Below are 18,537 nucleotides of genomic sequence, written 5' to 3' on the forward strand. Positions count from 1 at the left end.
CGGCAGGTGGTTCATAACCAAATATAACTCCAGTTCCCAGGGACCTATTAAGTTTCAAACCCAAGACAAATGGCTGAGGTGTCTATATTGTTGTGATTCTACTGCGCTTCAATTGCATGATCCTACACATGCAGTTCAGGAGTTTGACAAGGGGTCTTGTGTCTTACATCATCAGTGTGCACTGGTGATTACATATGCGCGGTGTGGTCACCCTCTTCCTCCTAATAAAGTTCTGATACTGATACTGGTGTAGTCGTGGCCATGACCTTTCCTAGCGGTAACCAGGCCAGTAACCAGCACCACTTACCATTCTTACAAATATAACATACCAAAGCTGGACCTGGCCATCAGGTTCTCCCAGCACCCCTCAGTCCCTAACTATTACAGGGTATGGTTTGCATATCCCACCTTCTACCCTGAACTCTCTAGCCCGGGAGCTGGCTGCCCTTCCCCCAGAGGCTCTTCCCTATATAATCCAGACATTTGGTTACTTGCCCCTCTTGGACCTTTGGCCTCCTGGCTGCTGTACCTGGTTCCCATCTCTCCCACATGGCCCAGCTCAGCCTGGTCATGTCCACACTGGACTCTCCCAGATGTCCCTGCCTCGGGCTATGCTCTCCCACATATCTATAATAAACTTTCTTTTCCTTTTTATTTCTTTTTTTCATTCACTCTGTGGCCCAACAACTTTTCTTTTTGGAATTTGTTCCAAGTAGATAAACATAGTAATGAACAAATAGTAACTATGAACATATTTGTTTGATGGTTTAATATGTGTGCAGTTATTTTGATTGTTTTGTGAAGGCAATACAGACTCCATCTTAGACCACCTGTTGTACTCAGTTCCAGGAAGGATCTCAGGAATGTGTCATGAAAACTAGAACAGATGCAGAGCAGTATGCTCATGCAGACATTCTGTCTGCGGTTTATGGCACTTGAAGATATCTAGATAATCCTGCTGAGCAGTCCAGATAATCCTGTTCAGCGGGTTGTGGTTCCCCACCAAAAGTCTAACCCAATGGTTTCAAATGTGACTTCTCGCTGAAAGTCTAGACCAATAGTTTCAAAAAATCACCTTGCCCCATATTCCTTCTACCCAATCCCAAGCATGTAATTCCAGGCTTGTGGCTTTCCCCTATAAAAACAATCTACACCTGGGCTCGTGGCCACTGTCACATTTCCTTTCATCTGCTGTGTGGTGGCCCAGGTTGAACCTGACAATAAAAGGACCCTATGTGCTTGCATTGGAAACCAGCTCCTTGGTGGTCTCTGGGGGTGTCGCAAAATGCGTATAACAGTTTAACCTAAAAATCAAATAATGTGGACTATCAAGTCAGAAAGAAAATGAACCTAGATTACTACCTATATGTATGAGTTACATTCTGCTGCTGTGATAAAATGCCATGACTAAGAGCAGCTTATGAAAGAGTGGGTTTATTTGGGATACAGTTCTAGTGTGGGAGACCAAAATGATGGGGTGGGCTGGCAGTGGCTAGAACAAGGAGCTGAAGGATCACATCTTCAACCTTAAGACTCAAACAGATAGAACCAACCAGAATTGGGGCAACGTGAAAAACCTTCAAAGCCTGCCCCAATGTTCCTTCAGCAATGCTCTGCCCGCCTCTTTCCAGCTCCACAACCTCACAAAACAGTGCCACCAACTGGGGGCCATGTGTTCAAATACCTGAGCCTATGGGGTACATATCTCATCCAAACCACCACAATATATAAGTATATATCACAGGTGGACCAAATTAAAAAAAATGAAAGCTAAAAATTTGCAATGAAATTTTTTATACTGTGACACATAAGAAAAAATGTGTTAGCCATTTGAGATTCTTCTTTTGAGAATTCTCTGTTTAGCTCTGTAGCCCTTTTTTTAAAAAATTGGATTGTTCAGTATTTTGATGTCAAGTTTTTTGAGTTCTTTATATACTTTGGAGATCAGTCCTCTGTCAGATATGGGGTTGGTAAAGTTCTTTTCCCATTCTATAGGTTGTCTTTTTGTCTTATTGACCATGTCTTTTGCCAAAAACTTCTCAGTTTCAAGAGGTCCCATTTATTCATTGTTGTTCTCAGTGTCTGTGCTACTGGTGTTATATTTAGGAAGTGATCTCCTGTGCAAATGGCTGGAAGACATTTAAAGAAATGCTTAACATCCTTAGTTATCAGAGAAATGCAAATCAAAATGACTCTGAGATACCACCTTACACCTGTCAGAATGGCTATGATCAAAAACACTAATGACAGTCTATGCAGAGAGGATGCGGAGCAAAGGGAACACTCCTCCACTGTTGGTGGGAGTGCAAACTTGTTACAACCACTGTGGAAATCAGTATGGCGGTTTCTCAGACAATTAGAATTGATCTACCTCAAGACCCAGCCATACCACTCTTAGGCATATACCCAAGGAATGCTCAATCATACCACAAAGATACATGCTCAACTATGTTCATAGCAGCACTATTTGTAATAGCCAGAACCTGGAAACAACCTAGATGCCTGTCAACTGAAGAATGGATTAAGAAAATGTGGTACATATACACAATGGAGTACTACTCAGCAGAGAAAAACAATGAGAGCATGAAATTTGCAGGCAAATGGATGGAACTAGAAAGTATCATCCTGAGTGAGGTAACCCAAACCCAGAAGGACAAACATGGCATGTACTCACTCATAAGTGGATTCTAGATATAAAGCAAAGAACAATCAGACTGCAACCCATAGAACCAGGGAGGCTACATAGCAGGGGGGGACCCTAGGATGACTGTGGCTTATAATAAGTTTTGGTTTTACCCAATCACTGGACAAGCTTCAGTGAAACATTTCACTATTAGGATAAGAATTTGTACTGTATCAAGCTGATAATAGAAAAATAGATAGATAGATAGATAGATAGATAGATAGATAGATAGATAGATAAGAAAAAGTGCATTATATTGCTGTGGGATGGTCTGTATGTCAAATGGCTCTGATTGGTCAATAAATAAAACACTGATTGGCCAGTGGCCAGGCAGGAAGTATAGGTGGGACTAACAGAGAGGAGAATTGAGAGAGCAGGAAGGCTGAGTGGGGGAGACACTGCCAGCTGCTGCCAGGATAAACAGCATGTGAAGATGCCGGTAAGCCACGAGCCATGTGGCAAGGTATAGATTTATGGAAATGGATTTATTTAAGCTATAAGAACAGTTAGCAAGAAGCCTGCCACGGCCATACAGTTTGTAAGCAATATAAGTCTCTGTGTTTACTTGGTTGGGTCTGAGGGGCTGTGGGACTGGCGGGTGACAGACATTTGTCCTGACTGTGGGCAAGGCAGGAAAACTCTAGCTACATTATATATTGATAGAAAACTCTACTAATCAACAATATATAACAAATATAAGTATGTATCCACTACATAATAGAACTCCAAGGAGTACAAAGCTTTATGGGGGAAGAAAAACAGTTCTATAATAACAGTTTAGAGATTTCAAAGCCTTATTTTCAACAATGGGTAGGACATCAGGACAGAAGATCAATGAGGAAATAGAAAACTTAGACACTATAAATGAGTTATACCTAAAAGAGATGTACAGAACCATCTCCTTAACAGTAGACTATACCTTCTAAGGAGTGCACAGACCACCAGTGTTTCAATCAGCAACTGTCTGCTCCTACATCTGTGCACAACTGACAAGTTGAAGATTAGTTAGTTATAATTGAAGATTAGTTAAGATAGAAAGTGAATTAGGTGCACTTTGGACTTACCAAAATAGGATAGGTAATGGAATTATTTTCTCTGAATTTGTCAAATACAAATGGACTAAACATTCTTTAGGTATTTATTACCTGTATATATGGTATATAGTTATTGTACTTTTGTATATAGTTTTTCTTACATTAGTTACAACTACTGACAAGAAAAGAGGTATAAACTCGGACCTCTAGAACTATGTGATGTCTCTAGTTCTAATCTTTCTAATGTACTTTGCATAATGAGAATTCAGCAGTGTGTCAAGCACAAATAAGCATTTCCTTAGGACTATAGCTTCTTGATATGCAACGAAGCCCAAAGAGGATGACTGTCAGTAAGTGTTGTAACTGAATGTAAATTATGCAGCTGCACCAACTGCTCCATGAGGAAAGCACCACATGCAGGACTAGAGGGGCCAGCCTCTAGCAGCTCACTGTCTCTAAGGACGCTGGTGAGCTTCGTTACAGAAACTAATCCTGACCATAGGAAGGAATCTTAAATTACTTTTCCAGTGCTCATAAAATATTTTCTTTTCTACAAGAGAAAATTCAGATTTTTTATATGCTTACCTTTATGCCAAGTCTTCATTGCTAAAACACAAACTACCACAAGCGAGGCAGATTAGATTTAATGGAGAACAAAGTCAAGCTTTTCCTTTCTTCCTTTGCAATCATCCTGCATATTTTTTCATAGCAAACTAGGCAGGCTTCATTTTTTTTTTTTTTTCAGTGAAACCTGGGTAAGTGTTCTATCACTGAGCTATCTCCTCAGCCCAACTATGCAACTCATGTCTGAACATTTCACCCAAGTGGTAAAGATGATCTTATCATTGTTTAATTTTAGATAGATACCAAAAAAGCCAACTATAAGACTGCTTCAGCCAGGCATTGGTGGTGTACACCTTTAAACCCAGCACTCAGAAGGCAGAGGCAGGCAGATCTCTGTGAGTTTGAGGCCAGCCTGGTCTATAGAATGAGTTCCAGGAAAGCCAGGACTGTTTCACAGAGAAACCCTGTCTCAAAAAAAAAAAAAAAGACTGCTTCAAATACAAACAAATATAGTTTTTTCCAAGTGAAAAATAAAAAGCCAGGCACAGTGATGCATGCCTTTAATTTAAACACTCAGGAGATAGAGACGATCAGATCTTTGTGAGTTTGAGGCTAGCCTGTTCTACACATAACAAGTTCCAGGCCAGTCAAGACTACATAGTGAGACCCTGTCTCAAAACAACAAAATAATAATATATAAAACATACATATATACTGAATTTCTGTAATGAAAATTTCATTGCATTATTTTGAATACAGTGAGTGGAAGTTGATGTCCTCAGGAGGGAAAATAGTACTGGATTCTAACATCCAAGAGTTAAGAATATCAAGGTTCTCATACTCATCAGAATCCACTCAGATCCTTAGGCCCCTCCCCACTCTTTCCCAATCAGTACCTTGTCTTTCCAATAAGTGACTAAAGGCAGAGAGACCAACTCATTGTTCATTAGCAATCAAGAGGATATGGCTTGGATAAGAAACATTCAGAGTGGACTCTTTTCTGCCTGTTTTTCACTAAAATCATCAGGGTTTATGAAACTTCAACTGAAACAGATGTCTATCAAGGACCATGAGCCCTTTGGGCAAAGAACAAGGTAGTGAGTCCTATTTTAAGAGCACTCCAGGGCTCAGGTCTCCCAAGACACTATTGTAGTTCTTTGCATCCTGCCAGTATGTTTGACCAGGAGCCTACAAAAATCAGGATAAAGGTCTGACCTTTAGAGGTAAGACAGTAAGACAAAGAACTTGTGTGAGCAAGTAAGAGGTGGGAATGCCACAGTCATGAAGTGTCTTCCCTTTTAAAGGGAAGTACGAAGTTACTCAGAGAAGAAACCATGGGAACAGGTTCCTAATGCCTGGGGCTTCAGAGACAGGCAGCAAGACTCAGAGGGAGAAGCTAAGTAGGGCAGGCGGCGGCAGCTTGGAGTCATGATGAAATAATTCATCTCGCATCCAGGGAACAGGTCAAAACAGAATCCTCACAGGCTCAAGGCTGCAAGAAGCAGAAAACCGGGAGAAGCAGAGCCTGGTCATCTTTGCTCCAGTAACTGAACTATGGAGTGAAATATGTTATTAACACAAACTTTCTAACAACAAGGCAGGGGATGCTCATTTTCTTGCAATTGCCTCCAACTCCCAAGAGGATTCACCAACCTCACCGCTGCCTTGTTGGAAAGCTCCCCCCAGGGCTACAAGGTGCCATCGTCCTTACCAGCCACAGCCTCACTCTACGGAGGCCAACAGGACCATGTTCTACCTTCTTGTCTCAGATCATCCCAGAGACAGGTGTCCTTGGTGAGGTCTCTTTCATGTCACATGCTCATGTTTTTGTACTTCCTGTTGGTTCTGCTATTTTACATTGTCTCGAGTGTAGGTCAGAAGTGTTGTCCTGTGACCTCAGCACATGCGGCTATAACATGCCTCATGGAGAAGGGGCACTCGCGGAAGAGGCTTCATTTGAGATCACACGTTGCCGGCTGTGGGTTCAGTCTTAATGGTTCTGCAATACATGTGAAAGAAGGTTTCTTTAAACAATTCAGTGAATACAGTGACAGCGGGAAACAGAACCACTACAAGTAACGAGAATTAACTGCATCCTCCTTGTGGAGAAGCAAAATGTTTTTCTGACACGTGAAACTCAGGTGCTTGGGACAGAAGGCAGCAAGCCAGGGCGTCGGGAGCTGGACCTGGGAACTGGAGGTTGTCCAAATCACAGGGGCAAGCTTGCAGGGCAGTGTTGTGACATGATGAGTGTATATGGCAGGAGAAAGGGGCACCTTGAAGGGGGACTGTGGAGATAGTGTTTGGGAGACAACATCCCAGTGTCATTTACCAACAACTTACAAGCCTGCTCAAAACCCAGGCAATGGATACATGAGAGAGGAAGAAGACAATTGAAGATGAAACTAGGAAATGGTCTTCGTTAGGGTTTCTATGGCTGCCACGACACACCATGACCATAAAACAAGTTGGGGAGGGAAGGGTTTACTTGGCTTCTACTCCCAGACTGTGGTCCATCCTTGAAGGAAGTCAGGACAGGAACTCAGACAGGGCAGGATCCTGGAGTCAGGAACTGATGCAGAGGCCATGGAAGGGTGCTGCTTACTGGCTTACTCTCATGGCTTGCTCAGCCCCCAAAGGGTTGGGCCCCGCTCCCACCAGTCACTAGTTGAGAAAATGGCCTACAGGCTTGTCTACAGGTGGAGCTTATGGAGGCATTTTCTCAACTGAGGCTCCCTCCTCTCAGATGACTTTAGCTTGTGTCAAGCGGACATGAAACTGTTCAGTACAGAAACTGTGACACAAATGAGGACTTTCAGATTTTGGACTACCCTCCTATTTCCCCCCAGTGTGCACTTGTCGTTCGTGGAAGCCACATTGCTGTGCTAAAGGTCAATTTTCATGTCTGTGGGACCACCACAGAGTCATCTGCACTATCTGAAGCCACCAATATCTTTCTGAGCTACATTTTATTGGTAAAGGAACAGTGTCATATCTACCTATTGTTGTGAAGATTAAACACCAATCCCTTTCTCCTTCCTTACCCTCCCTAAATAAAAAATAGGAATTTTTCTTTTCTTTTTAATTTTGGGAACCTGAGTTAGTACGTGGTAGAAGTTAGTTTTGTTTTGTTTTTTTCTTAAAATGAGGTCTTTAAAATTTTTTTAATTTGGTTATTTTGATGATGACTTTTAAAAGATTTACTATTATTTTTGTTTCGTGTGTATGTGTGTGAGCCTGACTATATGTACGAACACCATGTGTGTGAAGGCGCCTGCAGAGACTAAACGAAGGAGGTGAACGCTGTGGATCTGGAGTTACAGGCAGATGCACAAATTGCCTCATCTGGATGCTGGGGAGTTAACCCAGGTCTGCTGTGGGAGCAGCAAGTGCTCCTAACTGCTGAGCCACCTTTCCGGCGCCAACGGTGACTTTTAAAAACAGCTACAAATAATGTGGGTTCAGCCTTTTCTAAGATTTATTAATTTATTATCTATAGTGTTCTGTCTGCATGTTTGCCTGCAGGCCAGAAGAGGGCACCAGATCTTATTACAGATGGTTGTGAGCCACTGTGTAGTTGCTGGGAATTGAACTCAGGACCTCTGGAAGAGCTGACTGCCTTCTGTAGAGTACCATCCCAAGCACCTGAAAGGAAGCCCACGTGCACGGCAGCTTTCATTCACTTCTAAGTCAGGTCATTCAGCCTGAGCTTGAACTTTATTGTTAGTTAGTTTGTTCATTTGTTCATCCATCCATCCATCCATCCATTCATCCATTCATCATCTATCTATCTATCTATCTATCTATCTATCTATCTATCTATCTATCTAGGCAAGCAACATCCTCAGCTGTGAGTCTGCCAGATGGTTAGGGAAATTTTTTTTTTTTTTTTTTTTTTTTTTTTTTTGGTTTTTCGAGACAGGGTTTCTCTGTGTAGCTTTGTGCCTTTCCTGGAACTCGCTTTGGAGACCAGGCTGGCCTCGAACTCACAGAGATCCGCCTGCCTCTGCCTCCCGAGTGCTGGGATTAAAGGTGTGCGCCACCACTGCCCGGCAAGGGAAATTTTTATGATGCTTTTTTTTTTTCATTTTTCTTTATTAGGAAATTTTCTACTCACTCTACATACTACCCACAGATCCTACCTCCTACCTCCTCCCACCCCCAGCCATCTCTCAAGCCACCCCACATCCCCACATCCCCTAAATCAAGGTCTCCCATGGGGAGTCAGCAGAGCTCGGCACACTGAGCCTAGGCAGGTCCAAGCCCCTCCCCACTGCACCAAGACTGCACAAGGCATCGCACCACAGGCACCGGATTCCCAGAAGCCTGCCCATGCACCAGGGACGGATCCCAATCCCCCTGCCTGGGTGCCCCCCAAACAGTTCAAGCCAAACAACCATCTTCCATATCCAGAGGGCCTAGTCCAGTCCCATGGAGGCTCCACAGCCACTAGTCTAATTAAATTCAGATGATTCTTACTCTAAGGACTCAAGCTTGCATTCTGAGATGTGTGAGTGGTTCTCTCCATGCCACGACTGTCTGACAAATAGGTCAGTACGAACCATAAACATATTTATGCTCATTGTTGCCTGTACAGAGTGCTCTGCCAAGCAACTGTGAAAATGGAATGGGTTAGTCATTCACAAAAACTTTAACTATACATAGAAAACAAGACAAGCTATATAATTCAAACTTTGTCCTTTCTTCTAATAGTCAATTAAGATACATTCTGGTTTTCTTATAAAATCAGAATGCTCATGATTTTTAAAAGAAGTACAGTTTAGAACCTAGCAATTAAAATAAAAATAATTGGCCAGACATGGTGGCCTACACTTTTAATTCCAGATTTCTAGAGGCAGAGACGTGTATGTTTTGAGTCTGAAGCTAGATGGTTACACATAATGAGTTCTAGGCCAGCTAGGGCTACACAGTAAGGCCCTATCTCAAAAACTAATAAGCAAAGTGTTGGAGAGATGGCTTAGTTGCTAAGAGCATTTGTTGTTCTTGCAGAGGACTACAGCTCAACTCCCAGAACCTACAAGGCAGCTAACAACTGTCTGTAACTCCAGTTCCAAAGGATACAATGCCCTCTTTGGCCTCCATGGGCAATGCACACATGTTGTGCCCAGACATACATGCAGGCAAAGCATTCATACACATAGATAAAAATAAATCCTAAAACTTAAAAACTACTAAGTTTCTTCACTCACTTCTAATCTTATAATTAACGTATCTTGAATCTGTCCATTTATTTCTGCTTCCTTAGTGTTTTTTCTCCAGTTATTCTCTTTTGATTTTACTATCCTTTATTTATTTCCAAATTTAAAAATTAGAAGCAGCCCAGCAATGGTGGCGCACGCCTTTAATTTAGCACTCAGGAGGTGGAGCCAGGCAGATCTCTGTGATTTCGAGGCCAGCCTGGTCTACAGAGTGAGATCCAGGACAGGAACCAAAGCTACAGAGAAATCCTGTCTCGAAAAACAAAGAAAGAAAGAAATTAGAAGCAAACATATTTCTTGCCTTGCCTTGGCACACTACTAGGGCTTAGAAGTAACAAAGACCAGTCTTTGGCCTTGGGTAGCTTTGTGTTCTCAGCCATCTGGGCTTCAGGAGAGCTGCTAACAGACTAATGTCCAGACCCACACAAGGGTATAGCCACGAGGAACAGCCATAGTTGAGAACAAATTCCCGGGCTGGAGAGAGGGCTCAGTGGTTAAAAAAAAAAACAAATTCCTAGTTCTGTTTCTGTGTCATACCCTCGTGGCCATTTGAAAGCCAAGCCAGCCCCAAACTCTGACCCATCCTCTCGACAAGACTTGAACTCCTCCGCTTTTCTGTAGGTCAATGGTGACCACGCACTCACGCATTGGTGTAAGGTATCTGACCTACCATTCTGCTATTGACAAAGCTGATTCAATATCACCCTTCACTCTAGAGATGCCAATAGATTCCTAAGGGCCAAGCCAAAAGATCTCACTATAAGGGATTAAGAATTGTTGCCTTTGGGGGCTGGAGAGGTGGCTCAGGTGTTAAGAACATTGGCTGCTCTTCCTGAGGTCCTGAGTTCAATTCCCAGCAACCACATGGTGGCTCCCAACCATCTGTAATGAGATCTGCTGCCCTCTTCTGGCCTGCAGGCGTACATGCAGACAGAACACTGTATACATAATAAATAAATCTTAAAAAAAAAAAAACACCAATTGCCTTGCTATTGTCCCAGACTGATCCTTTCTTCTCTCTCCACTTCAACCACTCTTCCCTTTATCCAGAAAGTACCGCTGTGCTAGCAACTTCACTGCTCAGATGTTCAGAAATAAGAGTGGGCCACTGAAAGCAATAGTCCGTTGGTATTAGCCAAAAACAAAGGGAAATCAATCTATGCTACTTACCAGTTAGTTTGTACATATTGCCTAGTATATTCGTCACTTTTCTTTTTTTTTAAAAAAAGATTGATTGATTGATTGATTTATTATGTATCCCTGCAGGCCAGAAAAGGGCACTGTATCTCATAATCTCATAATCTCATAAGGATGGTTGGGACCACCATGTGGTTGCTGGGAATTGAACTCAGGACCTCTGGAAGAGCAGTCAGTACCTTAACCACTGAGCCATCTCTCCAGCCCCTTTGTCACTTTTCACAATGCTATGACTAAATACCTGACAAGCAGAAGCTTAAGAATGGAAGGACTTAGTTATTTAGAGTGACTTGCAGTCTAGGGAGATACAGTCTGTCTTAGTCACTGTTCCATTCTTGTGAAGACACTACGACCAAGGCAACTCTTATTTTAAAAAAAAAGTATTCATTGGGGGCTGCTTACAGTTTCAGAAGCTTAGTCCATTATCATCAGGTGAAGAGCACAGTGGCACACAGGCAGACGTGGTGCTGGAAAAGTACCTGAGAGTTCTACATCTGGATCTGTAGGCAGCAGGGAGAGAGAGACTAGACCTAAAGTGGACTTTTGAAACCTCAAAGTCTACCCCAAGTGACTCACTTCCTTCCAACAAGGCCACACCACCTAATTCTTCTAATCCTTTCAAACAGTTCCACTCCCTGGTGACTAAGCATTCAAATATGTGAGCCAATGAGGGCCGTTCTTATTCAAGCCACCACAAAGGCTGAGTGGTTTCGGCAAAACATAGAAAAGGCGGAGCAAATGCTCTGTAAAATGTGGGCCAGAAGGGCTTCCATCCCTTAACATATACGATTCTTGGCTGCATGACCACCAGTATCTTCTGTCCAGTGAAGGACAGTTGAAGAGATGGAGGGAACCTGAAGTGGAAAAGGCTTAGCTTTCTAAGGTCCTTTTCTGGGCTCAGAGGGATAAATCAGCCCTTCTGTGTAACAGGGAGCTATGGTGATATTTTATTTGTGCTGAATGTGATTTTATTTGTATGTTAATAAATAAAGTTGCCTGGGGGTCAGAGCTAAAAGCAAGCCATTTAGCAGAGGTCTGGCAGTGGTAGCACATGCCCTTAATCCAATCACGTGGCAGCCAGAGTCATGTGTTCAAGGACACAGCCAGCTTAGAGACACACACCTTTAATCTCAATACCAACCACAGAGACCTGGAGGTCTGTATAGACAGGCAGTGATGAGGAGGTCGTGTGGTTGGGTTTACAACCAATGAGAGGCAGAACAGAAAGTTAATAAAAAAGACAGACACACAGGAAGTAGGTCTCTTTCTCAGGGGAAGGACGGCAGCAGCAGCAGGTGGTAAGAAGGTGGTCTCAGCTCTTGGCTACTGCTCTCTGATCTCTGGGCTTTTAACTCTGCATTTGGCTCTGTGTTTCTTGTTTAATAAGACTGTTCAGAATGACATCTACAGGGAGCTGGCTCCAGGAGCTGAACCATTAGCACGGGGCTGAGAGACCAGAACCGTGGGAAGCCTGACAGATTGTACCACAGATGCATCCCTCACCTTCAGTATCTATGACTAGAAGAAGACACTCAGTTCAGCTTCTATGAGCAGCAACTGGGTCTCAGACCATTATTGACAGGGCAGTGACATCCTGATCAGATCCAGGACCCCAGTCCTTTGGGAGAACTTTCACAGGTTATCTCCCTCTGTACATGCCTAGCCTGGATTATATTCTGATCAGGTGCACCAATACTAGAGGAGTGATCTGGGAAGGGTCCACTGATTCACCTGGACCCCTAAACTGCCGGGTGCCACCAACAGAGGCTCTAAATAAAAGCATGCCACTGGCAGGCCCGCGTACCTTCTCAGCTTCTGCCCTTCGTTCTCTCTCCCAAGCGAGGTTTTTGCACCCCACCACACTGGTGTCCCATGGCCCATGCACCTGCAGGGGTCCCACAGGTACCTATAGGGCTAGCTCTGATCTGAACTCATCCTCAAGCAGAGGACTTCAGCCTGAGTGTGGAGGAGGGGGCATTTTAGACAAGTGGACAAACATACCCGTGGTGGGTAGCTGTTCTGTCTATGACCTTGAAGCACCACCCCTAGAGAGGCAGCAGGTAACTGCTCCACCTGCCTATGACCTTGAAGTACATGCCCCTGGGGCGTGGCCTCTCGGTGACCCTTAAGACCTGAGATGCACATAGGCAGCTCTCTTGTCACTTCCTCCTGGGACTTGGATGTGGGACTGATCCAGGAGGCTGGAACAGCGTTCCAGAACCTGTGTCAATTCTGTTCTGTACAGTGAGTTTTCCCCCTTAATAAATTCTTTGCCCTTTGAACAGACTCCATGGATTTCTCGTTATACATACCCTGACCTCTGTTCAGCTGTGGCCAGGGGACCACAGAGGTGCAGAGCAAACATGGCAGGGATGGGTACTCCAGGTCGAGTGTGGCACGGGTTTGGGACTCTGCATATAACTGAGTGTGGGCTTTGGGTGTCAGGCTGCGTTTCAGTATGGGGTTGTCTTGGTGTGGGCATATGTCTGGTGTGGGGGGCTGTGACAGGTGGTGGGTCTAGGAGTGTGTATGGAGTCATGTTGAGGCAGGGGACTATGTCAGAATATGGGACTCTACCAGGGTATGGGACCATGCCAGAGTATAATGATGTTTACCATTCTAGAGGTGGTGGGACCCAGGAGAACGGAGCCTAAAAATGAGTCTGACTAAAGTCTCATGCAATAGCCACTTTATTCAGAGCATTAGACAATTTATACTCTGAGGGTTAAGAAGAATCGTGAGTAAAATGCACAATCACAAGGGTAAACCGCACACAACAAAAAAAAAGTTTTTCCATAGAGGCATATAAATAAATAACAAAAGTCAGTTGTAATGAATAGTAGGAAGTAAACTCACTCCTAGGCACTATCGCTGGGAGGGGCATGAAAGTACACTCCAATAACAATTCCATGTTTTTGAAGAAACTGAGGTCACAAGACTCTTCATTTGATTTCTTGGTGTTCTCTCACAAGCATTCAGAAATCTTGCATGACTCCATCTTGGTCTGTGTTTCGACACAGTGCTATGTTGGATTCTGTCTGGGTGTTGCGCTGTGTCTTGGTATAAGAACTGGCAAATGGCATCTGCTGTATCCGAGCTAGACAGGCATAGAGCCGGGTCCCAGGGGAACAGCAGGGCCGACACCTCCGCCAAGCAGCCAAGCCGATCTGAAACACGCCCCTCCTGTCCACCTCCAGAGAGGTTCAGAACTCAGATATGACAAATTTTCTGGGCACAGGAAGCCTGGGAGCTTTAGGGAAGGACATGTCCAGGCAGCAGGTTTTGGAGTATCTCCCAGCTGCTTAGAGTCACGAGGAAGATCATCTCGGTTGTGGATGGCCAGAGCAGGGACAAAGTCCCCTCAGAAGTAGTGGACAGTGAAGGCAACGGGAAGGCATCCCATAGTCTCTTACCCCACAATCTTAGGTTATAGCAAATCTGGAAGTAATGGGGTACCCAGTCTGGGGCAGAGTCTACCAGGCAGAGTATAAAAATATCATTAAGTGTTCCTCCATGGCATTATAAAGTCCAATATGGAAGTAAGGCTATGGAAACACACATCAGTTACTTGTGTAAGATAAAATATGACAAACAGCATCATCATCCCCCTGTTTAGCATTAACAGCTAAACAGGGTATAAGTGGAAGCTACTGGGTCTCACAAACACGTGCTCAATGTCATGATTTGAACTCATCTTTGGAACACTAGATTCTTGACTTTAAGAACTGGGTCAGGGGTGGGGGGTGGGGCTGGGGAGATGGCTCAGAGTATAGGGCTTCCTGTGAAAGGATGACGATCTGAGCTTGCATTTCCAGCATGCACATAAAGCCAGGTGTGGTGCCATGCATATGGAACCCCAGTACCGGCAGCTGGTAGGAGACAGGGGGGTCTCCGTGGGCTCACTGGGCCAGTTGGTCTAACCAAATGGCAAGCTACAGATTCAATGGGAGACCCTCCCTCAAAAAATAAGGTAGAAAGTGATTGAGGAGGACACCTGATGTCAACCTCTGGCCTACATACACGCGCGCGCGCGCACACACACACACAGAGAGAGAGAGAGACAGAGAGAGAGACAGACAGACAGACACACATAGGCAAGTGCACACTTATAATACATGCATACACACATATACACCATACACACAAAAGACCTGGGATGACTTTAAGTGTCAGTTCACTAGACTGGAGACCAGCTAGAAAGCTAGTTGAACATTTCTGGTGTCAGAACCCCTGGGATAAAGCAGGGGCCACTCTGACCAGGCTCACTGGAAAGGGTACAATGGTGACACTGTACACCGAGGCCCACTTCTCAAAGAGGAACAGCCTACATCTGTTAGGGAAGTTTGTGACCTCAGATTTGCAGCAGGAGGAAGACAGCATGAAGTGGTGGGATTTGATATAGAGGGAACCTGTTGAACTCAGGGCTTGCCACCCAGGTTCCCCCTAGAGAGGACTTCCTGTTCTATTGCAGAGGGGTGGTCAACAGGTACCCATCTGTGGTGGTCTGAATAAGAATGGCCCCATAGGCTCATATATTTGAATGCTTGGTCTTCAGGGTGTGGTACTACTTGAGGGATTAGAAGGTGTGGCCTTCTTAGAGGAAGTGTGTCACTGGGGATGGGCTTTGAGATTTCAAAATACCAAGTCACTCCCAGTGTCTCCCTCTGCCTGCCGCCTGAGGGTCAGGATGCAGAACTCTCAGCTCCTTCTCTAGCACCATGTCTGCCTGCATGCCTCCATTCTCTCCAACATGATGATAATGGATGAAAACTCTGAAACTGTAAGCCAGCCCCCAATTAAATGTTTTCTTTCATAAGAGTTGCTGTGGTCATGGCGTCTCTTCAGGGCAGTTGAGCACTGACTGCTGTGTTGACATCATCACTTATAGGGAAGACATATTCAGAAGATGTAAAACATGAGCCATCAACATCAGAATTTTATTTTCTGCCTAGACAGATGACCATGCAATCAGGCAGCCCAAGACACTTGGGCTCCACTGTCGTCTTTGCTCACTGCCTAGATGCAGGTACCTGTGGAACCAAAATAAGACCAAAATGCTCTCACCCCAAAACTAAAGGCCTAAGACTGCTCCTTTTAGCTACAGGCCATAAGTTACTGGAACAGGCCAGAAGTTACTGAGACCAGTCAGTTCAGATTCCAGAAACCAGGAAGTGTAAAAGTACAGAGCCACAAGATAGTCACGAGGTAATGCCTGCCAGACTATGGAATGTCCTCTCCCTGGTTTCCAGGGTAACTGACCACAGAAATGCCCCCACCTGAGGGCAGCCAATGAGAAATGGTGGCGGGCAACCACTCCCTTAGAAGTAATTTCTAGAAGTCCCTAGAAGCGAGCCAATCAGAATTGTACCTGTACTAGCACCCCTAAATGATGTAACCTTGTGACTTTTCCCTTTAAAAACTGAGCTTGCAGACAGGTGGGCGCTTCCTCCAGCCTCCACTGCGTTGGATGTATTGGACGAAGTCCCTGCCTAGGCTTGTATTGCTTTTGGATATCCAGAATTAAACCTTGCTTTTGCATTCCGGCATGCTCGTCTTTGGTGGTCTCTCTGGGGGTCACGATCTGGGCACAACAGTACCCATCTTGCACCTTGCCCAAAATTCTTCCCAGAATCTGCTCCCAAAGAATGTGTGTCTCCAGCTGCACTCCATTGCACAGATTACAGCCACTAAGTTATGCACAGTGTGCCCAGAGCTGCCCAGATCTTCCCTGGCACCAATAGCAGTGAGCACCCCTTGTGTCCAGTCCCTGTTACTACCTTTCCTTCTCCTCTGAAGGGAGTCAAATGTCCCACTCTAGGATGGGACAGGAAAGAAGCAGTGGAGTAGAGGTGGGCAGTCCTCCAAGAATAGTGGACCAAAGGCACAGCAGCCATCCACATGAGTATCTATCTATACAGTTCCAGAAACAATCTCATTTGGAAATAGTCTTCACAGATGAGTTAGTTAAAGATCTCAAAATACCATCATCCTGGAGCTAGTGGGCTCTAATAAAGCAAGTATCTTCATGGGAGAACTGTTGAGGGAGATTTAGATAAGGAAAGATGGGAGGCAGGTACAGGTGGGGACCTAGAAAAATCCAGCAGAAGCTCTAGGACTGCAAGCTAGAGAAACAGGACCCTCCCTGGAATCTTAAAGGATTCTGGCCTCCAGAACCAAGACTAAGTTCCTGTTGCTTTCAGCAAGTTAGTGGTACTTCATTAGGACAGCTATAGCACACTAACACAAGTTCCCAAAGGCCAGCTGGGGACAATGTGGCCTCAAGGTATATGAGCATGATAATGGAATACAACTACTGAGTCAAACAGGAACCTTGAGTTCATGCTGAGTAAACCCCCTGGCCAGGCACAGGAGAAAGTAATCTCACAGTGGACAAGTTCCCAGGTATCACCTTTGTGGGCCTACCCGCATGGACTTCACTGACAACAGCCCACGCTGAGAACATGCATGGCTGATGTGACATCCCTGCTCTTCGGCAAGCCTTGAGTAAACATCATTCAAATGCAACAAGGGCTTGTCTCCACAGCTGGACAGCTGTTGCAGGGCAGGGTAGAAGGGCACCAATGGTGCAGGTGACAACCTTAAATGGGTGAGGGCCAATTAGCGGCAGACTGTCTTCTCAGGTGTGCACCTTAAGTGGGTGTGGGAGACTATCACTCTGATGTCACTACCACTGTGATGTCACCATTTTGAAAATCTTCCGTGTTTGACATGGTACCTTACATCTTCACTTTATAGTGGCCCACAAATCAAACCAATGTTATTCCCAGCCCAGATTCTACATTATGTCTGCAAAATTTTAATATTTCCCAGAGTCAACATAGTCAAGTATGAAAGCCTTGTAATCACTGTACTTAGGGGTGGAGGGGGGAGGGGATGCTGCAATCTTTTGATTGGCTGATGTTTGTTTGTTTGTTTTGAGACAGGGTTTCTCTATGTAGACTTGGCTATCTTAGAACTCACTCTGTAGACCAGGCTGCCCTCGAACTCAAATTCACCTGCCTCTGCCTCCCGAGGGCTGGGATCAAAAGCATGCACCACCACTACGCGGTTGATTGGCTGTTTTTAACAAGGTCTTTCAGGGCTGGCTTTACAGTCCAGTCTGATTTTGACTTACGATTCTCTTGACTCAGCTTCCTGAATGATTTTAGACGTGTATTTATAAATTATCCCTTGAGATTCCTTCTACCAGATGTGTTTTGGGGTTGGCAAGACCTGTCACCCAGACTCTAACCCTCTCAGAATTCCTATCACAGGTTAGACACCCAGTAGAGGGAGGGGCTGCAAGCCAGGGGGACCTGCTGTGACCACAGAAGCTGCAGCAGAACATTCTCTAAAACTTCCGATTCCCAGGTGAGAGGAGGCAAAGGCCTCTCCGGGTCATTGTTGTTGTTGTTTGACAACTTGGGGTTCCAGTATTTCACTCAGCTGTTCTCTCTTCCCATGGAGTCAAGGCTGCCCATGACAACCACATCCCAGGACAAGGTTTCCAGCAACAGTAAAGTGTAGCACGTGTGCAAGCGCTGGAGTCCAGCGCTGTTGGGCCGTAGAATCCCCAACTCTCAACTGTCTATGTAAACACAGTACACACAGGTCCACACACACTGGCATTCACATAAGCACACAGAAGGCATGCATATGCCTAACATGCGCACGACTGCACACAGGCATCCATCCCACCACATGTCCACACATGAACACTCGCACATGGTACTCACACACATGCATACCCAAGGCACTCTATCCTGTACTTGGACACATGGTACTCAGACATGCCCATGCATACTTGTACATGCAGGCACTCATGCACATACCCATATAT

Source organism: Peromyscus leucopus, chromosome 19 (genome assembly GCF_004664715.2).
Source record: "Peromyscus leucopus breed LL Stock chromosome 19, UCI_PerLeu_2.1, whole genome shotgun sequence".
NCBI lineage: Eukaryota > Metazoa > Chordata > Mammalia > Rodentia > Cricetidae > Peromyscus > Peromyscus leucopus.